Below are 24181 nucleotides of genomic sequence, written 5' to 3'. Positions count from 1 at the left end.
TTTCTTGTTCTCTGTAGCTCTGCAGGGTGTCAGCGGGTGCCTGACTATACAGTGAGATGGGGGATGGCCAGGCCCCCAGGCTCCTGAGCCTGCTTCTCCAAGCAGCCATGGGGAGAGGCAGAGAGCAGAGGGGAAGGAGAGCCTGAGTCTGGTCTTCGAGCCTGGGAAGGCTGCTCTGGAGGAGTCCTGTGGGCCTACGCTCCAGGGCTTCCCACCCTCCTCTTGGATTTGTAGGGTGAGGGCAGCTCATGACCGAGGCACAGCTGAGTGCGGGGAGTAGGGCCTGTGAACACCAAGCTGGTAGTGAACAGATGGGCTGGGGTTAGAATTCCCAGTGTGGGACTTTGAGCCAATCACTTAACTTCTCTGAACTTTACATTTCTTATCTTTCAAATGGAGGTGATTATATTTGCCCTATCATCCTGTTGTCAGAAGCAGATAAAAGAGTGAATTGGAAAAAACTTCATAAATACTGTAGGAAGCAGAAGGGAGCTATTAGACAGTGCCTATTATAAGCCAGACTTTGCTGGAATTCTATTTTGACCCTGTGAACTTTCTAAGATGGATGGTCTCATTGATTTGGCATAGGAAAAATCGTACAAAGGCTTTTTCAAGAAGGCTACAGGAAAATAGGACAAAAGCATAGAAATAGAAGAGTTAGCAGAAGTTGCAATAAGAGACTTATGGGCTGAATCCAGCTCACAGCTCTGTTTTATGTGGTCAGCACAATATATTTTTTCTTTTTAATGACTCAGTTGGCAATATTTTAAAATTTAGAAATATCGTATGGAAAAACGCCTGGATTCTCTTGAGTCATCAGAGGATCAGGAACCCTGGAGCCACATTCCCACGCCTAGCAGTTGGATGAAATGAGTCCTGACCATCCCTTTAGATGGGTCCAGTGCTGTCTTTCCTGTTGGCCACAGTCCCCACTCCTTCCTGTTGCCTTCACCTAGCTCTCTTGACTCCTTTAGAGCCTGTCTTCCTGGCCTCCATAGGCCTTGTAGCTTTTGGTTCATGGGGTATAGGTCCCTGAATCTAACTGAAGGCTGGCAACAGGTTAGATGCCTGATGTGGACACCTGGATTTGATCTTGCTGTCTCACCAGCCTTGGCACCATCCCTGCACCTCAGGATGGAGTCAGGTGATGACTCCTATTATTTCACTCAACGTTCGCGCCTGCTTGGCACTGCCTGCCGGCTGCACTGCCGTTACCTGTGTGAAGGAAGCACGTGAGCTGGGAGCTGGATGCTCAGAAGTATGTGCTCACCTGCAAGGCTCCTCACTTCCTATATGCACAGGTGGGTCCCTATTAAAGATTTGGTTTCCCCTCGAGAAATGATTTTCCTACATCCCATCTCCATGGTTATAGACCACCAGGTATCTAGCACAGGCTCTGGGCATGGGGCATTGCTATGTCTGCCTCCTCCAAGAGGCTGATGGGAATGGCCCTGTCTAACCACAGAACTCTCTTGCCCACTTCCAACTGATGGACCAGATACTGTGGTGGGGTGATACAGGACTCTGGAACTGCCCCGGTCTCTGCAGCATTGGATTCTGTCCTTTGGAGCCCAGTCATGCGTAGGTTTGGGCTCTGTGTCGCGGGTCCCTAGGGTAACCTGAATGCAGCCAGCAGTTCTGGGGTTGCCCTCTGCTTTCCACATGTGAGACCTGCATCTCCGGGCTTACTACCCAAGCAAGAGGCAGCTGGTTGGATGTAAAATCCTCTGCAAACCCCGAAGTGCTTTTTAGTCAGTGCATAAGAGCTCTTATTTGAATTGGTGCTGTGCAAAGAAGCATTCCTTGGTTATTGTTTACTCTTGCCAATAGATGGCACTAACATATTTCATATTTGCCTTTCAGCTGTTACTTGCCTACTGTACCTTCTAGCAGGACTGCTCACTGCTGGTCCCTGCCCTCTTTACCTCTAGGACCCTAACAACTCATTCTCTCAGCTGAAAACCATTGTTTTGTTCCCACAAAGTGAAACCTTAAGTAATGGTTTGGGCTTAGTGGACATACTTCCAGACCTTATGATATGGTGCATTTCTGAAGCCACAGTTTTGGGGTATTGGGCAAGATGGGGATTTTGCTTCTCTGGAGCAAGTTGTCTTTAGTTTGGTCAGTCACCTAACAGAAGAAACAGCTGGCTCTAGGATGGTTCTCTGGAAAGGACAGGGCAGAGTGGAGTGGAGCTTGTGGCCTGGCTGGAGAGGCTGGCAGATCCTTAGAAAGCTGTCTCCTCTCTCAGCCTCTAGTTCTTAAGGGCCAGGTGAATGCTAGAGGAGTGGAAGCTGGCCTAAGAAAGTCCTGAGGAGGAGGGGAGTCCGAGTCCTGTTTCTACTTTATAGGTCTCTCTGCATATTCCCAAATCAGTGCATCAATATTCCGGCATCAGTGCCTTGGGTCTTAAGAACAACCCCATGAGGCTGGCAGGTCTCTGTTCCTAGACGCTGAGGCAAGAGAGTGGGGATAGGGTGGGGGTGGGGGGTCAGCAAGCAGAGGGTGCTGGGGACTGATTCCTCTCAGAGCAACCTTGGAGAGGCCCAGCTGGAGGCAGGGATAGCCTGGGGTCACCATGCAAGCTAGTGTAGGGCAGTCCTGGGCTCCCAGGTCTCCTGTTTCCAATCTAGCTCTGCTTCTGAGTGCCGCCACCTGCCAGGTTTAGAAGTCTGATTTGCTGAGGGGTTCCTGCTCCCTCATCATAAATTCCAGTAAAAGCAGGAGGTCTCATTTTTGAAATTGACCATGATGCTGATAGGTGATTTTTCTATATTTTCCATAACTGATTTGGAAGGTGCTTGAAAATGGAAATACTGATATTCTGTTTTTTCCTTGGTGGGTTTGGTTTAAAATAAAGGCCTACGAAAAATATGTGAACTCTATGAAAAATATGTGTGATTCCTGAAATATGGGCAGATTTATTCATGAACACAGAGTGCAGCATCCTTAGTAGTGATGAGCCGTGTGTAGGCATATGCTGTTGTCTCTGCCCGGAGCCTGTCTCCACCCTGTCCCTCTGGCTGATGGCTGGTTCAGCTTACACATCACTTCCTCTGTCAGACATCCCAGAGTTGACCCTCTGCAGTCCTCTCGCTGTCCCTGTGGATGCCTCTGCTGGTCCCTGGTGACTGTTTCCCAGAAGGTACCAGTGCCCTGAGGCTGGGCCATGCTCTCCTGGTACTTGTGTGTTCCACAGTGTCTGGCACGTGGGAGGTGCTTGTGAATGGTTGTTGGGTCATGAGGAGGCTACTGCTGAATGCATCAGCCAGATAGGAAGTGTGACAGATTTCAATGTGCAGAGCTTGGAAAGACCAGTGGAGACCTGTGAACTTGTAAGTACCTTGGCTAAAATAGGACAGAACGTGAATGTGTGTTAGTGACTTTAAAAATGAATACAGCCTTTCTAATAGCAGCGTACATATAGACTGGTATCCTAAAATTCACCCTAAGTTCGATCATTTTGTGAGTGATTTGCTTTTATCTCATTCTTTTGCTTTTTTACATTCTTTCCCAACATTGCTGTATAATACTTCTGTTCTTAGGCATGGCTGGGCTGACGTGCTGCAGTACTGTAAATGCTTTAGGAGCCTGTAGTGTCCATTCCTTGAATAAATCATGTCCTTGCTTTCACTAAGCACCAACACAGATGTGGGTGGGCACTGTCCTCCTAAGTTGGAGGTCTGCGTGGGGTCTTAGCTCTCCAGGAGGGTCTTCCGCAGCATTTCTTCACCTTGGCCATCCCTTTAGTTTCTTATTTTTTGACCAGACAGGGAGAATCGAATCAGCTGTGGACCTTATGGTTGGCTGTGATGCTCACGAGCTTCCAGGCACAGACTTTAGCTCTGTGTTTTCATCTGGGAACTGGCCTCCTCAGGACCTGAGTGGCCTATCTTTTTATTGCTAGTCTTTATTTGGGACATGTTTCTTAAGCACTCAGCATGGGCTAGGCACTCTGCTGCTTATTTTGGGGATTCAAAGATAAAGCAAGTGGGGATCCTGGCTTTTCCTGGCTCTGGGCTGCCCCTCTAAAGTCCAGAGTGAACTTTAAAAAAAGAATAGGTACCTTTGTACAGGAGCCTGGATACACATGTGCTGCTGGTGTTCCCATCATGCCTTGGCTGGACCTGACCCTGCCTGGCTGCCTTTGGGGTCCCACAAGAAGCATTTTAAGGGGTGCTGCAGGCTTGTTTCTACCCCATGTCCCTGCCTCCTGCCCTTGTGAATGAGGCTGGCCATAGAGAGGTCTTTTGAAACCCTGGTGGCAAGTTCTTCCTGGACACTGCTTGGTGGATCAGCCCTGGGACAACTCTAGATTTTAGGAATAGCTCCCCTGTCTCTGCAGGAGGGGACTTCTCCTCCAGAGTCCACCCCTGTTGGGTAAGGCAGAGTCTACCCTGCTGGAGGAGACGGGGAAGGGCCAGGAGACAAGTGGGACTAGGGCCCTCCAAGGAGCCCGTTAAGGTCTCAAGGGGTCGAGGTGCTCTGTGGACCAGTGATGGAGCGAGGGGGCTACCCTGGACCCTGGAGGTGGTTGTTGGTGGCGTCGTCGCATCCTGCCACACCATGGGCATCACGATGTTTCTTCTCTGTCTTCTTTTCCTCTGTCCCTCCCGACACTGACTTTGTGCCATCTCCCTCTCTCAGCTTTTCCTGGGGCCTTCCCTTTGCATTCACAGTCATTCAGGGCTTAAAAAGGAGTGAGCGGGTCTCTGGTGTTAGCATCAACAAGAGCAGTGGAACCATAAACTGTGGAGTCATAACATGAGGGACCCCCTTAGCCCTGTACCTGTTTCCCCCAACTCCACCCAGGTGACAGTGTGGCTCACCGTGAGCCTCTGCTCTTGTGGGTGCTTTGGGCAGGGGGATGCCATGTGCTGTCTGGGGCTTCAGTGGGGTCCCTGGCTTGCCCGTGGCCGCAGCCATGTTTGCATCTGGCATGGTCATGGACTAGATGCTGTCTGAGGAGACTGCTGATGGCTGTTGACACAGCCCAGGCCCAGAAGTGATTTCGAGATCCTGTAGGGTAAAATGCCTACCGGATGGTCCCGTACATCTAGTGCTAAGCAGATAGAAAGTGTTTGTAGACATTGGAGGCAACTTGTGACTGAACCCAAGCTTGGGGTCCTGACACCTGCATTTGCACCCCCCTGCTGCCCCCACCTCCCTTCCTGGATCCAGAACTTCCAAGACCTTGTCAGCCCCTCCTTTTGGGCTCCCTTTTCACCCAGCCATGACCCAGCGTCTTGAACATGGCCTGACCTTGGCTTCTGCTGGTGGATGATCTAGGAGGACCCTGCAAACCTTCTCCACCTCTCCACCCACTTTCCTGCTCTGCTGCAGTGTGACAGTTCAGAAAACAGGTGCCATTGCCTCGACGGCAGAGAGGAGGAACCGTGGAGCGAGAGAAGAAGGCAGTCTTCAGAAAAGGGTTCTTGTTAGGTTTGGCGAGATGGAGAAAAGGGAGAGAGAGGCCTGAGCCAGGCGCTATTTCAGCCAAAAGCTTTATTCCACTGACGTGGAGGGGAAACTGAGCCAGATCAGTTCCCCCGAACTAAGGAAAGCAGGAGGTTTATAAGACTTTCGGGGAGGGTTCAGAGTAACTGGCCATTTTGAAATCAGTGGTATGGAAGGTGACACAGTCCTTGTGATCCGATAACGTCTGGTCGGTTAAGGCACAGGCTCCCGATTAGCCTCTATCTCAGTGTACAAAGCATTCCAGCCCGAAGCTTGCTAGACACAACCCACAAGACATTCCCTTGATGATAACAGTAATGTTTACCCCTTCCCAGGAGAGGAATCTCAGTTCCCAGAGAAAAAAGGGAAAAGGGCAGGGGGGAGATGGAAAAGCCGCTCAACGTGGCTATGCTGAAGCTAAGCTGGCCACTTGAGGCCCACAGCACAAGACTGGAGTTTTCTTCTTGCTTTTCTGCTTCTTTCCCTAGGAGTTGAAGTAGAGATCACTCTTAAACATCTTCGTTGGACATGAGGAATTATATTTGTTTTCTAGGGCCACAATAGCAAAGTACCACAAACTGGGTGGCTTCAACAACAGAAGTGTCACAGTTCCGGAGGCTGGAAGTCTGAGAACAAGGTGTTGCAGGGTTGGTTTTTTTTCAGGCCTGTCTCCTTGGCTTGCCTGTGCCATCTTCTCCCTGTGCTCTCACATGGTTTTCCCTCTGTGCAATGCAAAAAACTTCAGGTCTCCACCCCAGACTTCCTGAATTGTAAACTCTGGGTTGGGGTTCAGCATCTTTGGCCTAACCAGAGCTCCAGGTGATTCTGATTCACACTCAAGTTGGAGACCTCCAGTCACTATTCTTGGTCCCTATCCTTGTATTGCCTCTGACAGTTAGCTCAGCTTGCAGGCGTTCAGAAGACTCCAGATTCTCAGGATTTCATAACATCTGCTGTCAGTACCACCATTGGGCAGTTGCTCATTTGCTGCCTTGTGGTGGCTGTTGAATCATCAGGCTTATTAATTCTTATATTGGTGTTTAACTTTCCATGTGTTTATTTTGCCTCCTGAACAAGCATGTAAACTCCTAGAGAGCAAGGATTTTGATTTACCTTTTTTTTTTTTTTTTGGGCATAGGTCTAGCATAGTGCCTTATACATGTGGATATTTACTAATTGCTGGGTGCAGTTTGAAGGTAGTAGTTTTCTAATTGCTCCATCAGGCCATACTGTATTAAACAACCATAACCACAGCATTAACTCTTTGCTGACTGTTTCCATTTTTACCCTTTTTCTCCTCTGTTAGTTCTTCCAGAGTAATTTCCTTCCTGCCATGGGGGCAGAGATGCTGGTTATACAATGTCAGCATGCCTCTCCCATCTTCCTGATGGGTGAGTCCTGAACAAGAAAAATGCATGTTAAACACACCCCATGAGGACAGCAGTGGGTGTGTGCCTATGAGGCCCTGGGGTGGCCTAGGGAGTCCTTCCGCTCTTTGCTAAGGGTGGTTTCCAATTCTGTGGTGGTTTTATAGCTTCTCTGTGGTGGTTTTATAGTTTCTCTCCAAACCAGTCCTGAACTTTAGGGAGCCCCATATAGATTGAAGAGCCTAAAAATGAAGTGCCTCTGACCTTTGGTTGCTGGCAGCAGAAGTGACACACACTGCAGGAGAGGGCGCTGGATTCTGGTCACAGACTATGCCTGGCCAGGTTGACTTTTCTCCTTTTCTCATTCTCTGGCTGCCAAGGAATGCGATTGATGGGGGAAAGGTCTGAACATATAATTTTAAAAATTATATTCAGATTAATTTAATAAACATACTAGAATTTGATAGAACTTAGACAGGTAGGAAAAACAGAGAGAGCTATCCCCAGTGGGCCAACAGTGCAGGCAAACCCTGGAGAAAGCACACTGTAGGATGGGAGGTGAGGCTGGAGAAGGCATGGGTATGAGGCTGGGGAATCTAGGCACAGAAGCTGTTTTTGGGGGGCAGTGATAGCACAAAGAGCAAGGCTGCAGGACACAGCGTCTGGCAGCTGAGTGTGGGCTGGCTAGGGGCCCAGACACCGGTCAGCACTGCAGTGGTGCTGCAACTAGCCACTTGGCTGAGAGCCTCTGCAGCATTAGTCTCAGGACCCTGGGCCATTGGGAGGAAGACACTGGGAGTCTGGGAATGGGGACAGCTGGGGAGTGAGATGTTTGACTTTTATTGAGTTGCTCTGTTTTGTGGACTTGATCACGATCATCATGCAGTTCACTGTACAGGGGAAAACCTCACATGGATGCTGATCGTGATACTGGAGAATAGAGAAATGGCAGAAACAGGTTGGGCTCTGTAGAAGCTATACAGTTTATAGCTATTTAGATGCATCAGTCCTGGTCACAAGTCCGCATGTGGTTAAAGGTGTGCCATTACCTTTATTGTGCTTTTAATTGGTTCTTTTTTTTTTGTCCTTTTCGTGACCGGCACTCAGCCAGTGAATGCACCGGCCAGTCCTATATAGGATCCGAACCCGCGGCGGGAGCGTTGCAGCGCTCCCAGCGCCGCACTCTACCAAGTGCGCCACGGGCTCGGCCCTTAATTGGTTCTTCTTATGCTTCTTCATACGTCATTGATCCTGAAGCTTGGTTGTCTTGTCCCAATTTTAAAAAATGTAAAGGAAAATTACCTGCTGCTACCGAACCAAGAGGGGTTCCTCGTCTGCTGCCCAAATGACTAAGAAATCTCTCGTGCCAAAGTTTGCAGTGTTAAAGAATAGCATTTACTTGGATGGCCACTCAAAGGAGCCCTTGGTAGCCCTGCTTTAAGACCCCGGACTCCCTGATGGCTTAGAATCACAAGCTTTTTATAGAGCTAAGTCATGATTGTGGGTCCCAGAAGTTGTATAGGAAGCTGAGGGTTCGGGGTGAGGTCAGTGCGACTATTCCTGGCATCTTGACTTGTATTTCCCGTGGCGCCTTAGGTCCCAAGGTGTGTGCATTTCAAAGCAGGCTTGTAGTTGCAGGTGGTCTGCAGAAACAACTCGAGATTGGAGTTCCAGAAGTTATCTTAAGCCATAAGACATTCAGTTAAGGAGCACACATCCTGACCTCCAGATCAAGTGTCATCCTAAGGAAGTTTATGTTTAATCAGCTCTACTCTTGCCTTATTATTGCTGCTCCTAGGAAGCCACCCTGTCCCACCTGGTCACACAGTTTTCTTTAGCTGTCTCCCTGTACCCCCGGATGAGACCCGTTCTCACGGGGGTCAGGGGACCAGCCAAGGAAATTGGGGTTCTGTTGCCCAGTTTCACTATCAAGGCAGTAGAAGCTAGAAGAATGGAGATCTCTAAGGAAATGCTTGGTAGAGGTGGTGACATTCTCTAGGTCCTGGAGATGGAGAGATCGGTGTTTATTCTCATCGTTACCTCAGCATTGCATGGGATTTAGGGGACGGAAGTGTATTAGTCTGCTTGGGCTGCCTTAACAGAATACCACCGAAGGTGGCTTAAACAACAAATTTATTTCTCTCAGTTCTGGAGGCTAGAAGTCCAAGGTGAAGGTGAGGCTTCTCTCCTCGGCTTGCAGACGGTGTCTTTTCCTCATATGGCCTTTTTATAAGGTCCCAGTCCTGTAGAATCAGGGCCCCACCCTTATGACCTCATTTAACCTTAATTACTTCCTTAAAGGCCCTCTCTCCAAATACAGTCACACTGGGAGCTGGGGATTCAACATCGATTTTAGCGGGACACAATTCAGTCCATAACAGGAGGTGATGGACATGTTCAGTCAGCCCTCGAAAGCCAGCACAGGGGTTGAACTGTTGGAAACCAGAGTGGTCAGGAGACCTGACCAAATAGAGGAGAGAGCTTGGCAGTGGTGGTGGTGGTGGGGAGGGGGGAGCCTGCTGTGTGCATTCATCTAGGATCTGTTCCTCTCACTCCTGGCAATCAGGAACTGCCATCATTTACAAAGTGGTGCTTCTTCAGGTTGAAATGTCACCGTAGATCAGTTTCTCTGGTCCTCCTGCTTGAGTCCTTTTGCTGAGAAGAGCTCAGGTCCGGGTTTTGAGAAGTGCTTTTTCCCCCCTGTAAAGCAGACCTTGATGTCCAAAGAAGTGTGTGGAAGCTTTTGCTCCCAAGTCTGGTAGCATTGATTAACATGACAAAAAAAGGAGCAGGACTTTCATTACCATCTTGCTTTGAGGGGCCAGTCTAGAGGATTCCAAGGGAATAGTCTCCTTTCAGGAAAAGGAGGAAGGATTTTTTTTTTAAAAACCACTTTATTGAGGTATGATTGGCATACAAAAAGCTGTACATATTTAATGTATGTAACTTGATGAGTTTGGAGATAAGTATACACCTGTGAGACCATTGCCACAATCTGTGCCATGAACCTATTCACCACTGGAGGAAGAATTTTAAAGTGCTGCTGGGAAGGGGGAAAATGAGCCTGAGAAAGATGTCCCCACTGCTTGGGGACAGTCGGGCAGGCAAGGGCCAGAATCCTCAAAATGTCTCAAAAAACTATCTGGGCGAATGGTCTGAGGGCAAGGGAAACCCTTCCCCTACTGCTCCCAAACTACACTTAAGGGACTGAATGGCTCTCAAAAGTGAGCTAAGAAAGAAAGAAGATACACCAACCCAATGCCCCAGAAGGTGAGGCCTGTGCCCGAACAGATGCGAGGCCCTTTGTTTGGAGCTGGGGGCTGACGTGAGCTGATGTGAGCCGCAGAAAGGGCGGTGCCTTTCATATGCAGAGCAGCCCTCTGATCTGAGGGGGATGAAAGTGCTGGAAAGTGGAGAGGCTCGCTGGGGGGCCTTTGTCTTTGACAAAAAAGGCATCTGTCGGCCTCGAACCCCCTCACCCGCCCCTTCAGCCCGTGGGCTCCCACAACAATGCCCCAACTGGGACCTGGGTTTCCCCACAGCTGAAGAAGTCCCAGGAAAGAGAAAGAGGCCTGCTGCAAATGTTGCACAGGGAGCTTAATCGATTCTTTCCACAGCCCAGGAAGAAAGGGACAGAGAAGGGCTGTGGGGAGGTGAGGGAAGAGTGGAGAGGGAGACATGGGGGTGGGGGAAGGAAGGGTGCAGTTTGAACACTGGAGTGAAACTGTCTGGTAATAAGCTTGTTACTTTCTCCAGTGAACGCACTTTTCAGGAGATGGTACAGAGGGGGTGGCATGTGCATTGGAGGAAGGGAGAAAGGTGTTCAGCCAATAACAAGACATAATTTGGGGTGGACTGATAGTCATTTTTCTTTCAAAGACAGTATAAGATGAGGCAAGCAGCATGTGCATGTAGCGATCTGTCTATCTCGCTGTTTTTTCCAAGGGGAAAATAAATCCCTTGGTCTTTGTACCATTAGAAATTCCATGCTAATGGGAATTTTATCCTAGTTGTATAATTTCCAGTAGTTCTTCCTTTCTTGCTGTCTCTCTCACCCTTGAGATCTAAACCAATGCAAATTAAAAGAGAGTTGAAACAAAGCAATTGGTATTTGGCTTAGAGATGAGTATTTTCTGCTCGTGGACAATTTTTGAGCCTATTCTGTGTGGTGGATGTACTCATTGATTGTAAATCTGATGATTCAGCCAGTGCTATATGGTTGAGTCAGGTGTCCACCCACATGTAACTGGCATGGCTTGGGGAGGGAGGGGGCATGTGGAGTCATGTCCCATGCAGGGCTGTCCCTTCAGGGGCTGTGGTTTGGGTACGGGTTTGGGAGAGAAGCGAGGCACAGTGATTTGGCACCTCTGGTACACCTAGCCGGAGAGAAAGGTCTGTGTAAGAGGATAGTTTTGTGGATTTTTTCCTGGAGGTGGAAATTGATCTGACAGTGATCTGTGGGTGAGGGGCATTAGTTAACAGGACATGAAGCGTGAATTTGCGGTGGTCTGTGAGTCTTCTTACCTGGGTGATGCTGTCTACCAGGCCAGGGCATTCAGGAGAAGTAGGTGTACCGGCTCTCCCTGCCTCAGAGGTGCAGAGTCTGATCAGTCAGGCAGGCCTTGCCTTAGGAGAGGTTGGCTTTGGATGCCTCGGGGTGGGGCTGGGGTGGGGACGATGGGGGTCAAGGCCAGGCGTGCTGCCCATCCCCTTGTTCTTCTCTTCAGCCTCTCAGTGGAAACAGCACGAACTTAGAGACCGTGGATCTGGATTTGAATCCTGCCTCCCCCATTTCTTAGCATTGTGACCTTGGGCATGATATTGAACGTTTCTGAGTCTGTTTCTTTGTCAGTAAAAGGGATATGATGAAACAAACATCAGGATTGTAGTGAGGAATAAACAAAACCTCTGGAAAGTGCCCAGCGCATAAGAAGTACTCGGTGAAAGTTTGCCGTAACCTTTGTTCCTACCACCCTAGGTGGTGGGGCTACCCTGTCTCTAAGCCTGTGTGTTCTTATACCTGATCCTTGCTAACAGTTTCACACCCTCGGCTCCTCCTGTCTAGTCCATTTCTTCATTCCTAGGCATTCTTTTTCAAACTAGGAGGAGAGACTGGGACAGGGTGGGGGTTGAATTATCCCAGTGATCTGAATCCAGTAGTTTGCCACCTTACTTGCCTTTACTCCAAGTGTCTATCTTGGAGTGAGTGGCTCAGGAGCCAATCTTGTCAGTGATTGGTTCAGGAATCAATTGGTTCAGGAGCCAATCTTGCTAGCGATTGGTTCAGGAACCTGGGTTTAAGCCAATCAGCACACAGCATTCTCTGACTACTGTTGTTGGCCAGGGTGTGAGCACGTGTCCTCAACTGGCCCAATTAGATGGGAGAGATGGTTAGAAGAGAGGCTTTGTTTTAACCTGGCTGGGCCTGGATGTTCTAGTCATAAGGGCAGTCCAAGAGTTAAGCATAGACCAGGGCGGCCCTGATCTTACTGTGCTCTTCTGCTTTTGGACTTTCTGCTGTGTGCATGTTTCCTTATGGTTTAAACCAATTTAAGTCTCCACTCATCCTGATTTCTCCATCTGGATAACTGCTCTGTATAAATTCCCCATTCCTTACCTGAAGTCACTGTTTTTCTTTACATTTTTACCAAATATGTGCCCTGAACGGTATGTCATTTGGTCTTGTTTTTGAATTGTTCTATAAACAGAAATATATGAGTATTATAAACATTCTTCTGTGTTTTGCTGGTTTCCTGAACACTCTGCGGTATTCATCCATGCTAAGGGGTATGGCTGCTATTTATTTTCCCTGCTATGTGGCATCTCACTGCATACACCACAGTTTATCTGTTCTCATGTGGATGGACATTTGGGCTGTTTCCAGTGTTCTGCTGCTTCAAAGTATTTTGCCATAAACATTCTTCTGAAACACAGGGTGAGAAGTTTCATTCTCAGATTATATGATTTTCCTGTTTAAACCTTATAAAGGAAGCTGCAGTGACTCCAGAGATACTTCTCTGAGCCCTGGTCTTCCTGCTCTGGCTTCTGTCTAACCTGCTTCCAACGTTACTGTCTCCTTGGTTTCAGGGTTGATAGTACCTGTGATCTCCAGCCTCTTGCCCCCCTCTGGTGGCTCCACCATGGCCTCCACGTTGCGCCTCAGGATAGTCGTAGACCCTTTAGACCAAGAGCTGGGACCCCTCACTGCTTTTGTGGCAGGACTGGCTTCTTCACATTCTGTAGGACAGCCAGTCCAGCTGGTCTCTTACCTGCGGAACCTGAGCTGGCTGTTGACTGACTGCTCCCCTGCTTGTGGGCTTCCCTAGATGCCTTCCTGGTGGGGCTGTGGTGCAGAGAGAAGTTGGGTCTGTTTTCCCTTTTATTAGATTCCTAGGGCTGCAGTAACAAAGTACCACAAACTAGGTGACTTAAAACAGCGGCAGGTTATTTTCTCACAGTTCTGGAGGCTAGAAGTTCAAAACAAGGTGTCAGCCGGGCAGTGCTGTCTCTGAAGGATCTAGAGGAGAATGCTCCTTTGCTCTCCAGCTTCTGGGTGTTGCCAGCAATTCTTGAGGTTTCTTGGCTTGTAGCTGCATCACTCCGATTTCCGCCTCCATTGTCATGTGGCTTTCTTCCTGTATGTCTCTACATTGTCTTTCTTCTGTGCATGTCTGTATGTGTCCAAATTTCCCTGACTGATGAGGACACCAGTCATATTGGATTAGGGCCTGCCCTAATGACCTCATCTGAAGTCTGCAAAGAATCTATTTCCAGGTAGAGTCACGTTCACATGTCCTGTGGATTAGGATGAACGTATCTTTTCGGGGGACTAAATTTAACCTGTAACATGCTCCTTTTCCCCTCTCTAGTGGTTCCAGGGCTGGTTAAGGAGATGATTTTCAGATAACTTGACTTCTCTGTCCTGCAGTGACTCTTACCCTTCCTGGGCTTGTGGGAACTCCTCCTGGGAGCTCTGTCTTCCTTTTTCCTTCTGGGCTTCAGCACTGGCCCAGGAGATGCTGACTCCATCCTGTTTTCTCACGGAGGCTTCACTCTGAGCAACTGAGATGAGGGTCCCATCCCTGGACTGTTGCTTTTTCCTGCGCTGGGCTTCCTGGTCATCTTTGTAGTTGTCACATACCCGCTACCCTCTGGGGAGAGCCTGGCGGCTCCTGCCAACATGCTGGAAGCTTCCTTTGAGGATGAGCTTGTGGTGTCCCCTCCACCTTGTTCCCACTCTCTGAGGACATATTGGCAGCACCTCCACCATGGTCGTGCTGGCGAACCTTCCCCCCACCCCCCCATGGTACTGGCCATGCTTCTTCCTGGACTCTTGGTGGCTGCTCCTGTCGTTACTGCGTTGGTCTGTCCTGGGCCTGCAGACTTGGTTGCTGCTGCACTCAGAGCTTCTGCTGCCATGCCTGTGGCTACCCCTGACGTTGCCGCCCTGTTGCCCTTTGTCAGGGCCGGTAGGTGTCATGACTGTAGAGGAGCATGGGTTCGGGGCCTTCCATGAACAGTTTGTGTGTGGGGATTTTGGATTTCCTCCCCCCAGCATCACCAGAGGGGGTGGCTCAGACACCTCACAGGCCATGTGGAGTCTCCTGATGTGCCTACGCGGATCCCCTTCTCCATGGAGGCCCAGGGCCTGCCCTGAGGGGAGAGGAGGAGAACCAAGTGAGGTAGAACAGCTTCCCCATGACCTTGGGAGCAAATCAAGGGCTTCTAAGAGGAGGAACATTTGAGGTCACAAGTCCAATCTTCCTTTGGTGTAGGAATCCCCTCTGTGTGGTCATTTCAATTTTGATTGAACAGTCCCAAGTCCAGAGGAGCATTTTTTTACAGTTCCTAGGGAACAATCCTCATACATGTATACATTACACATTGTGCTAGTATTTGTATAGGAGAGATTCCTAAGAGTGGGCCATGCACATTTTCCATTTTGATGGCTACTAACAAATTGTGCATGTGTGCAAACACACAATGTACTGATGTGTATAGAATGAGTATGTGGTAGTCATGCACAGGGCACTCCAAAGGAAGGAAGGGCTTTATAATAGTTGAAAGTGTCCCACAATAGAGAGTCTGACTTGTAGTAGAGTGTCTTGAACACTTAAGTTTTCAAAAAGATGAACCTGGATGGTCAAAATTCTATAGAGGGGATTAGAGATTGGGTCTGAGATTGAAACAGCCGACATCTAAGGTCTGAAATTCAGCCTTATGGTACACTCTGGAGAAGCACTGGAACCCTCTCAGGGTGACAAGTCACCCAGTGGTGGCCCATTTGTTCCTGAGTCCTTTCAAATGCAATGCATCTTCCAGGTGAGCCTCAGAGGACAACAGAGATTTTGGGCAACCCTGAGCCTATCTCCTTGAGTGTTTGTGGAGACTTTCCACTGGGTTTGGCTTGTTCTCCTCCATGGACACAGATACCCCTTGTATCCCCAGCTGGGATGGCCTGGGTTCTGCTAGGACCCTCTGCTGGTGGCCTCCAATGATCAATGAGTTTTTTATGAATGAGTAGAGGTCTTCCTGTGCATCTGGAGGGGATGCTCTTGCAGTTAGCAAGAACAGCCAGTAGCAAGCTTTAGGCATAGCTGCTGTTTCTTAGGGTCGAGGACAGAAATCTTTACAGGGGTCAAGGGAAGTAGCCCAATTAGCTCTAAGGCCTTGGAGGCCTCTGGCCTCTTTCTCTGGTGGCTATTCACACCCGTGGCTGGTCAGACCAGCATAAGGCATTAGGTGATGGAGGATGGGGTTGGTGGACACGATGCCACAATGCCCAGGGCCACCATGTGGATGTGGTTGTGCACATCAATCACTTCTCCTGTTTTGCTGATCAAGATAACGTTGCCCTCAAACTCTGGCACATCCTTGAAAATGTCACACTCTCTTCCTTCGTACTGCTGTCACCTCAGGCCCCCTGGGAGGTGATGAGCATGCCCGCTGTGTGGCCACTGAAAGCCGGGTAATACTGTAACGTAGGTTTGCTGTTCACAGCGCCGCCTATTTTTTGACGTTTTTTGCTGTTCATAGTTTTGGGGCTAGGTTGCTGCTGTGAAGGCCCGTCTCTCTCTGGGGCCTCCGCCTTGGCCTAAAACTCCTATGAGTGTTTGTATTAATCCTCTACTGCCCTCTGTGTCTGACTGTCCTCGCACACCTCTTTATCTTTGCTTTGCTGCTCAACAGTCATCCCAAGGCAGGGACTTCATCCTCCTTCCAGGGGACAGGCTGACTTGGCAGGAGAGGGGGCAGGGCGGCTGATGCCATTTTTCCTGTTATAACTGTAAATACATCACACTAACGACTTGGATCTTGGGCACTTTGCTGTCCCTCTCCAGGTTGCTGAGTTCTAACATCCCATGACCCCTCCTTTCATCCTGTCTTCCCCAGTGCGTCTTGCTTTGCCCTCAGGTGCTGTTAAAAGATGGACGGTGAGTGTCAAGGACACTATGTCATGACATCTGCATCAGGCAACTTTTGCAAGAGAATTCATTGGAGCCACTTCAGCATGATTAGCTTGGCAAGATGGTAACCATATGGGAGGCATTAGAGAGGGAATTCGCCTTGGAGCTTCCCGAAATCCAGGAGCTGGACTTGGCAACTTAGAATGTGGATTTCTTGTTTTAAATGGTGGTTTCCAGGCTAGTCCACAGAAGGGCTTATGTTTGCATGGAAAAATTATAGAAAACAATACTGTTGGCAGAAGTATGCTGGCCCATCTGCCAACACCCTGACAGCCCACATTCCTCCTGGTGAGGATATAAGTCATCCTCCAAAAACTCTGGTGTAGGGAATTGTCATTCAGGCACCTGTTGGAGACTTTAGCCAGGAATTGACTGCAGTGCAGCACACACCAGCAGCTCTCTGGCAGCATTTCATAGTTGAAAGAGTTGGACGTGTCAGGAATTCATTTCTACAGGTTCATGAAGCTCTAACCCTGTTAAGTTCGGTCTGTGGTTCCCAGGCTTGCCTGCACATATTCCTAAAAGCATAGCTGTGATTGCAGAAGATGCCCATCAAAGGGGCTGGTACACATGCTCATTACAGTTTCTGAGCAGCCCTGGGTACACTGTGGGGCCGATGCCCAGGATGAAGGGAGAGAAGGAAGCTGCAGGGCAGTGTGCAGAGCATGCCAAGGTTTATGTCAACAGTGCAGGAGTGGATAATGAGTTGCACTCTGTGCTTTGGGAAACACTGGCTTAGAAGGTCTTGGGGAAAACCAAGACATCTGAGTGTCTGGAAGAGGAGATTGGTCTGAGATCTGGGAGAGATGAGCTTGAATCCTTGTAGGACTGTCTGAAATTCTAAGCTGTAGAATTCTGCCTGGATTTCTCCTTGAGGCCTGCCCGAGTCAGCGTGAGACAAGAGCAGAGGTCCCAGGACAAATATGGGTGGGAGGCAGTGGGGACACCTCTGGGGTGTCTGCACCAAGGGGCTTCTGCACCCACCCTGCTCTCTCACTTAAAAGCTGCAGGGGACCTTAAGATTGTTGCTTCTTGTAGTCAGAAATTTCCCTCTTCCTTTTCTGTGTTTTGCCTCAGTCATTGATGTTGTGTTGTGGGGAAGCATGTCTTGGGCTGCATTTCCTTCAAAAACAATGGAGGATACCCATTCGCCAGACCTTGGCTGCTTCTTCCCTATTTGTTATATCTTACATTACAATATAGACGGATGTATATATTACATATAGCTTCAGTATTTGTCATGGGAAGGCTTTTATTGATGACTTAAAGGCCAAAGAAGTGATATAGTGGAGGAGATCTCTTTCTCTCTCTTTCCTATCTATTCCTGTTTCATGTGCAGAGACTGTCCATGGGAAGAGATATAAGATGCTGGCAGCGGTGGTTGCTTTTAGGAAGGGCATTTGGGGAACAGGAATTGGAGGGAGATCTATTTATTCATAGTTTGAAATTTTTACCATAGGCATATTAACTATTAAAAAAAAGTAGAGCTGAGATTGACATGTGTACCGCCCCATTCTTATGTTGAAGTTCTAACCCCTGCTACCTCAGACCGTGACCTTATTTTCAAATAGGGTCTTCACAGATGATCAAATTAAGGTGAGGTCATTAGGGTGGGCCCTAATCCAATATGACTGTGTCCTTATAAAAAGGGGAAATTTGGACACAGAGACAGACACACAGGAAGAACATCACGTGTAGATTGAAGTCATGCAGCCACAAGGCAAGGAACCACCAGAAGGTGGGAGAGAGGACTGGAGCAAGGCCCTGCTGACAGCTTGATTTCGAACCTCCAGCCTGCAGAACTGAGAGACAACGCATTTCTGTTGTTTAAGCTGCTCACATTGTGGTACTTTGTCGCAGCAGCCTTAGGAACCTAATGCAGCATGTGAGAAACATTAGCAGAAACTGTGAAGGAAGGAACCGAATGGGGAAACGGAGGCGGTGGGTGTTGCGAGTTGGTTAGGGAGGAGGCGACGGGGCAGCGAGCACTGGCTGGAGGACTCAGCAGGACCCTGTGTCTGCTCCTGTGCCCCAGGTGTGTTCACCTGCTGCTGATCCTACAACATGTCAGGAGGTTAGGTCAGTGACAAATCCCCATCCAGGACGGACCCCTGAAAGAGGCGCTGGGGTCAACTTGACTGAGTGGAGTTGTTTCTGAGCAATTTGCTTCTCTGCCAGTCACATCCTGAAATCCCAGATTTGTCAGACTGGCTCAGAGTTCACTGAGCACAGTAAGGAGGATACATTATCTAAGAGTTACTGACGGTCATTGGTCCTGTGAGAGACAGGGCCCTTCGGAGATGTCACAGAAGTTTCTGAGGAAGCTGTTTCGGGCCTCAGTGGTTTTAGCTGGAGTGAGTTTGGGGTTGTGAATGGTTTTGGTGATGCCCGTGGACACTTCCCTTGGAGCACCATCCTGCCCTGGATTTGGCTCCTTACCAGAGGAGAAGCTGCCTCCTCTAGCCTCCAGGGATGGCTACCCCTGGCCTGACCAAAGCTTTGTCTTGAGGAAGGCACCTGCAGCAGTGCCTAGTTGGTCTTAGTACCAAGGGAATCGAGGCATGGGCATAGCCAGGTCTGGGCAGTGTAGGGGATAAAGGGCTGACGTCAGGAGAGGAAGACCTGGATGGCCATGACCCACCTCCTTGGTTGTGTGGTCACGGCATGCTGACAAGCACCCCGAGTCATCAGGGGAGTGTTCAGGCTCCAGGGAAGCCCTGTAAAGGCCCTCTGACCTCACTCAGAGACTTTGCCCTGGGGAAGCCATCTTCCATCTTTCTCCAAGGACTCTGAGTTTGTCTCAGTAAGGGCTTTTCCCCCTATAAATATAAATAGTACACCAGAGACTTCCCCACATCCCTGCAAAGCCAGTGAAAGAGAGGTGTGGGGTGGTGCTATGGGTTGAATGTGTCCCCCCAAATTCACATGCAGGAGCTTGATCACCACGGCAACAGTGTTAAGAGGGTGGTTAATCTGATTGTGGTGTTTGGAAGGGGGGCCTTTAGGAGTTGATTGGACTGTGAGGACTGTGCCTTCGTGAATGGATTAATCCATTTGTGGAGTAATGGGTTAATGGTTTAGTGGCTGTCATGGGTGTGGCACTGGTGGCTTTATCAGGAGAGCAGGTGAGCATGTTAACTCTTGCTCCTGCCATCCTCACTATGTGATGCCCTGGTCACCATGGGACCCTGTAGAGAGTTCCCACCCAGAAAAAGGCCCTCACCAGATGTGCCCCCTGGATCATGGACTTCCCAGCCTCCAAAACTGTATGAAATGAATCTCTTTATACATCACTCAGTTTCAGGTATTCTGTTACAAGCAACAGAAAACAGACTAATACAGGTGGGCTGCCTGCTCTGATGACCCTGGGGAAAGCTGCCCCCTCTGATGACCCTGGGGAAGAAGGCTCTTTACTGAGCCTTCCTTTGGCTTTCATCGAATGCATCCCATTGAATAGATGGCGACCACTGCATTTCGCACCTGGGATCTGCCAGTGAGCAAAGTAGGCCAGGATCCTTGCTCTCCCCAGTCAAGGAAACCCAGCCTTACTGCCTTGCCACCTAGCTGGTCTCTTTAGGTGCAGCATCTCGTGATCTCATAGGTCAACAGCTTATCCTTTGCTGGATTTTACTCTGCAAGGTGCTTAAGGCCTTTCAGAAGTAGTTAGGGTCTAAGTAAGCACAATATTAAAGCCACATTTCCTCCGGGTTGTTACTTGGAGCAGTTGCAGCCATGCTAGAAGAAAAGGCTTGTGGTGATTATAGGAAGCTGTGTAAGATTTAAAGAGTGGATTTCTGTGGTTTTTAGTAACAAAATGAAAGGTCGAGCACTAACTGATGCTCAGTCCGCTGTTTGAACTTCCTTAAAAGACACATATGGTCTTTAGAGTGTGGCCTCCTCAGACAGTGCTGGGGGTACAAGGTAACCTCCTTCCCCCCAAGGCGAAATAGGAAAAGGATGATCTGGATGGCTTGTGTGTGGGCTGTGCTGGCAAGCCTGAAGTCATAGAGAGAAGGTTTAACTTTGGGCCTCTGCCTCTTATCCTCCTCCCAGAAGAATCTATGATACACCAGACTTCTTCCCACCCTGCTTTCCTGGATTCTTCTTGACAAGAACCCCTCTTCCAAGTAAAATGAAAGCTCCATAAGGGCAAGGATCTTGTTTTCTTGTTCACAACTGTATCTTCAGTGCTTGGACCAGTAGGTATACAATAACTATTTATTGACTGAATCACCATTAATTAATCATTTGGAAGAAGGAATGAATGAGTGAACTTCAGGAACATTTAGCACTGTAACTCGCCTTGACTCTATCCTTTATTAGTAAACACAGGATGAACTCTCTTGACACCTTTCATCATTTGTTACATTCTCTTGTTCTTGATGATGATGCTCGGTCTGTCAACCACTGTTTCCAGAATCCCACACTAACCAGAATCAATCACGGTTGGCATTTTCCTCCCCTTCCTCCCCCCTCCACCCCCCATTGCCAGGCCTTCTGGTCCTTGAGGACCACAGGACCAAGGAACTGTCATTGATGAGCACCATTAACCAGATCACCATCATGATGTCCATCTTCCACCAGGGAGTGTGTGTAATTCTCAGTAGAGACGTGCTTGATTTCTTGAATCATTGTAATGCATTAAGCTCCCCATCAATCATTTTAATGTCACAGGGAATAGTAATGGTATAGGTGTACAAAGGAAGGAAGACCATCAGGTAGTGTCTCATAGCATTTCCACCCCAAGCTTGGAAGATGTCTTGAAGAAGATACTTTCAGCTAGTGATAAGTGCTATGGAGAAAATAAAACAGGGTAATGGGACAGAGAGTAATTAGTGGCAGCTTTTCACAGAGTTTAAGGAAAATTGCTCTTAGTGCTCCCAATTTCAGCATCCTAGATCTCTAGATTAAGCCTAAAATTAAGCCTTTAAATTAAACCACATGACAAAAGCCAATTACTGCCACTTGGTTGCAGCATCCACTCATGTATAGCATAATGGTGAAGATGTGGCTCTGGTACTGGACTGGGGTCAAACCCTACCTTGCTTTACTAAGCTACGTGATCTTGAACATGTCATTTGATTTTTTTTTGCCTCATTTTCTTTATCTTTAAAATATATTTTGTAGTAGTTACTACCTTAGGATGTTGAGAGGATTAAACGATAATATAAGCAAAGCACTATGTGCCTCATACATAGTAAGGCCTCAGAAAATTATCAGTGTTATTAGCTTAGTTTTGGGATGAAAATTCCTTTAAAGCTTAATCATCAAAAATAAATATAAAAGACAAACATCCGAGCAAAACTTTGTAAACTTCTTATGGTAAGGTGAAATATCTTTGAGGCAAATGACATTTGAATATGTTGAAAAGGGACTGAATAAACAAAATTCTTATTTAATCTGTGATGCGGCCCATACACAGCCTCCCCGTTTGCAGACTGGCATATCTATTAGATGGGTGGCTCAATCTTCTCTAAATACCAAGAAAGCCTTAAGAAAAATATTTCAAAGTCAACAGAAACTCTTAGAGGAAGATGAATAGTAACAGGTGATCTGGGCTGTCCTGAATGCCTTTAGGAGAACAACAAAGCTCATAAGTAGGTATTTGTGAATGGATCAGACTTTGAGAACTTGTCCTGGATGGATTAGATTGAGAAAGAATGTGGGAGACCTTGGCCTGGGGCCTGGCATACAGGAAAGGTGCTTTATCATTTCCCCTCCCAAACCTCTGAAGGTTTGCTTTTCCAGCTAATCTGAAGTCTGTTAGCAATTCCCAGTGATTGTGGGTTGGTCCTCCTTGTATGGCTTTAGAATGCAGGGGCTCATACTGTGAGTTGCTTCGCTTAGACCATAATTTGCAGACATGTGCCTGGATGTAGGCTCTCTGACTTGTGTATGACCTGGCATGACCAAGTAGGCTGTCAGCTCAGCTCTGAATTGTCACCAATAGAGGAGTGGGGAGGGTTAGAACAGGGTATAGCCCAAAAGGTCCCAAGTTAGAAGAGGCTGGTCTGCAGATCTTTGGGGAGATACCCTCCAGGAGAGGCTGGAGGTGGCTCTGTCAGAGAGGAGGGGGAAATGTTGAGAGAATAAAGGATAAGAGGGGATTTGACAAAGAGGGATCTGCCCCATTCTTCCCCCTGCCACCCCCGCTTTGGTTAAGGCTGCATGAGAGGGACAGGAAATATTAGAACTGAAAACTGAAGAAGGTAGGCGTGTGGAAGGAGGGGTGCTATAGTTTGAATGTTGTCTTAGTCTATTTTCTGCTGCTATAATAGAATAACACAGACTGTGTAATTTATAAGGAACAAAAACTTATTTGGCTCACAGTTCTGGAGGCTGGGAAGTCCAAGATCAAGGGGCTGCATCTGCTGAGGGCCTTCTTGCTGCATCATAACATGGCAGAAGGCATCGCATGGGTGAGAGAGGGAGGGAAGGGGGCCAAACTCATCCTACTATAAGGAACCCACTTCTGTGATAACACCATTAATCCATTTATGAGGACAGTGCCCTCACGGCCTAATCATCTCTTAAAGGTCTCACCTCCCAACGCATTGGGGATTAAGTTTCCAGCACATGAACATTGGGGGACACCTTAAACCACAACAAATATGTACCCTCCAAAATTCAGGTGTTGCTGATGTGATGGTATTAAAAGTTGAGGCTATTAGGAGGCAGACCGTGAAGGCTGCACCCTCATGAATGGGATTAAGGCCCTCATAGAAGCAGCTTTACTCAGAATTTGGCTAGCTTGGGCTTCTGCCTTCTGCCACATGAGGACACAGCAAAAAGTCACTTACCAGAACAAATACTGGCACCTTGATTTTGGACTTTCCAGCCTCCAGTACTGTGGGAAATAAATTTCTGTTCTTTATGTGTTACCCAGTCTCAGGTATTTTGTTGTAGCAACACAAATGGAGCAAGACAAAGGGTGTGCCCGCAGGTAGGCACATGCTAAAGTGGCCTGTGGGAAGCAAACCAACAAGACTCCCTGCCTCTTTGCCACTCAGAATGTGGAGGGGAACATGTGAAAGGAGAAAGGAAGGGGATGGGGGCTGTGTAGGGCCATATGTTGACTTAAGATGTCTTGCTGAAGACCTCGCAGTTAGAGTGCTCAGATAGAACAAGCCTGTATTTCAGCAAGAGGAGGGGACTCTTCCGGCAAAGGCAGCATCCTGCACGCTGATTACCTGTGAAGGGTAGCTGTCATATTACCTATCTGCATCCATACCTGCGGAGAACAGAAGAGAAAATGCCACAGGGTCTTAAGTGTTCTCAGGAGCCTTGTAGGAGGTGGCCAACCCGGATCCCCACCTGCTGCCAGAATCCTCACCTCCCCCACTTTGACCTGGCTCTCCAGTGCCAGGGAGAATTCCCTGCTTTGTAAAATTCCTTGAGTCTGGATTTTCCCAGAAGATGTTCCAAGGAACCTTTCTCTTATGATGTGTGCCTCAAATAAGTTTGGGAAACCTGGCACATTCTCTTCCTCTTCGGGGAGAATTACATGGCACATTAGTGTGTCGAAGACTCTGAGAAATTCTGTAAAAATAAAACCTGTTTAATTTTGCTTAGCTCTCATTTACCCCTTTTTTCACATTAACTTCTGTTAACATCCCATGGATCTAATGAACCCGTTAGCTGGCAATGCCGCACTGATGGTTAGAAAAGACGTGTGTATCGACCGGTTCCTGTTCAGTCCTTTATATACTTGGAACTCATTGGTACGAGGGTCTGTCTGTGTGTCCCCTGCCTCCTCCCTGTCCCACCTCTGACTTCTTCAGTTACTCCTCACAAGCCAGCTCTTTGGTTTTCTCACCTCTTGGTCATTCTCCTGGAAGAGTTCCAGATTGTTTGTGTCCAAGGTGTGATCCCCTTGGGCCTGATTTGGGC

The 24181-nt window shown here is 48.3% G+C and overlaps 1 protein-coding gene across 2 annotated transcripts in view; it reads left to right on the top strand.

Moving 5' to 3' along the window:
* TRABD2A (TraB domain containing 2A) overlaps nucleotides 1-24181 on the top strand; it is a 57282-nt gene that overhangs the window by 14584 nt on the left and 18517 nt on the right. The gene's annotated exons all lie outside the window — the stretch shown is intronic.

The sequence above is a fragment of the Cynocephalus volans genome, chromosome 14 (assembly GCF_027409185.1).
Source record: "Cynocephalus volans isolate mCynVol1 chromosome 14, mCynVol1.pri, whole genome shotgun sequence".
Taxonomy (NCBI): Eukaryota; Metazoa; Chordata; class Mammalia; order Dermoptera; family Cynocephalidae; genus Cynocephalus; species Cynocephalus volans.
The sequence above is the reverse complement of the archived record's forward strand: the minus strand, read 5'-3'. Positions and strand labels throughout refer to the sequence as shown.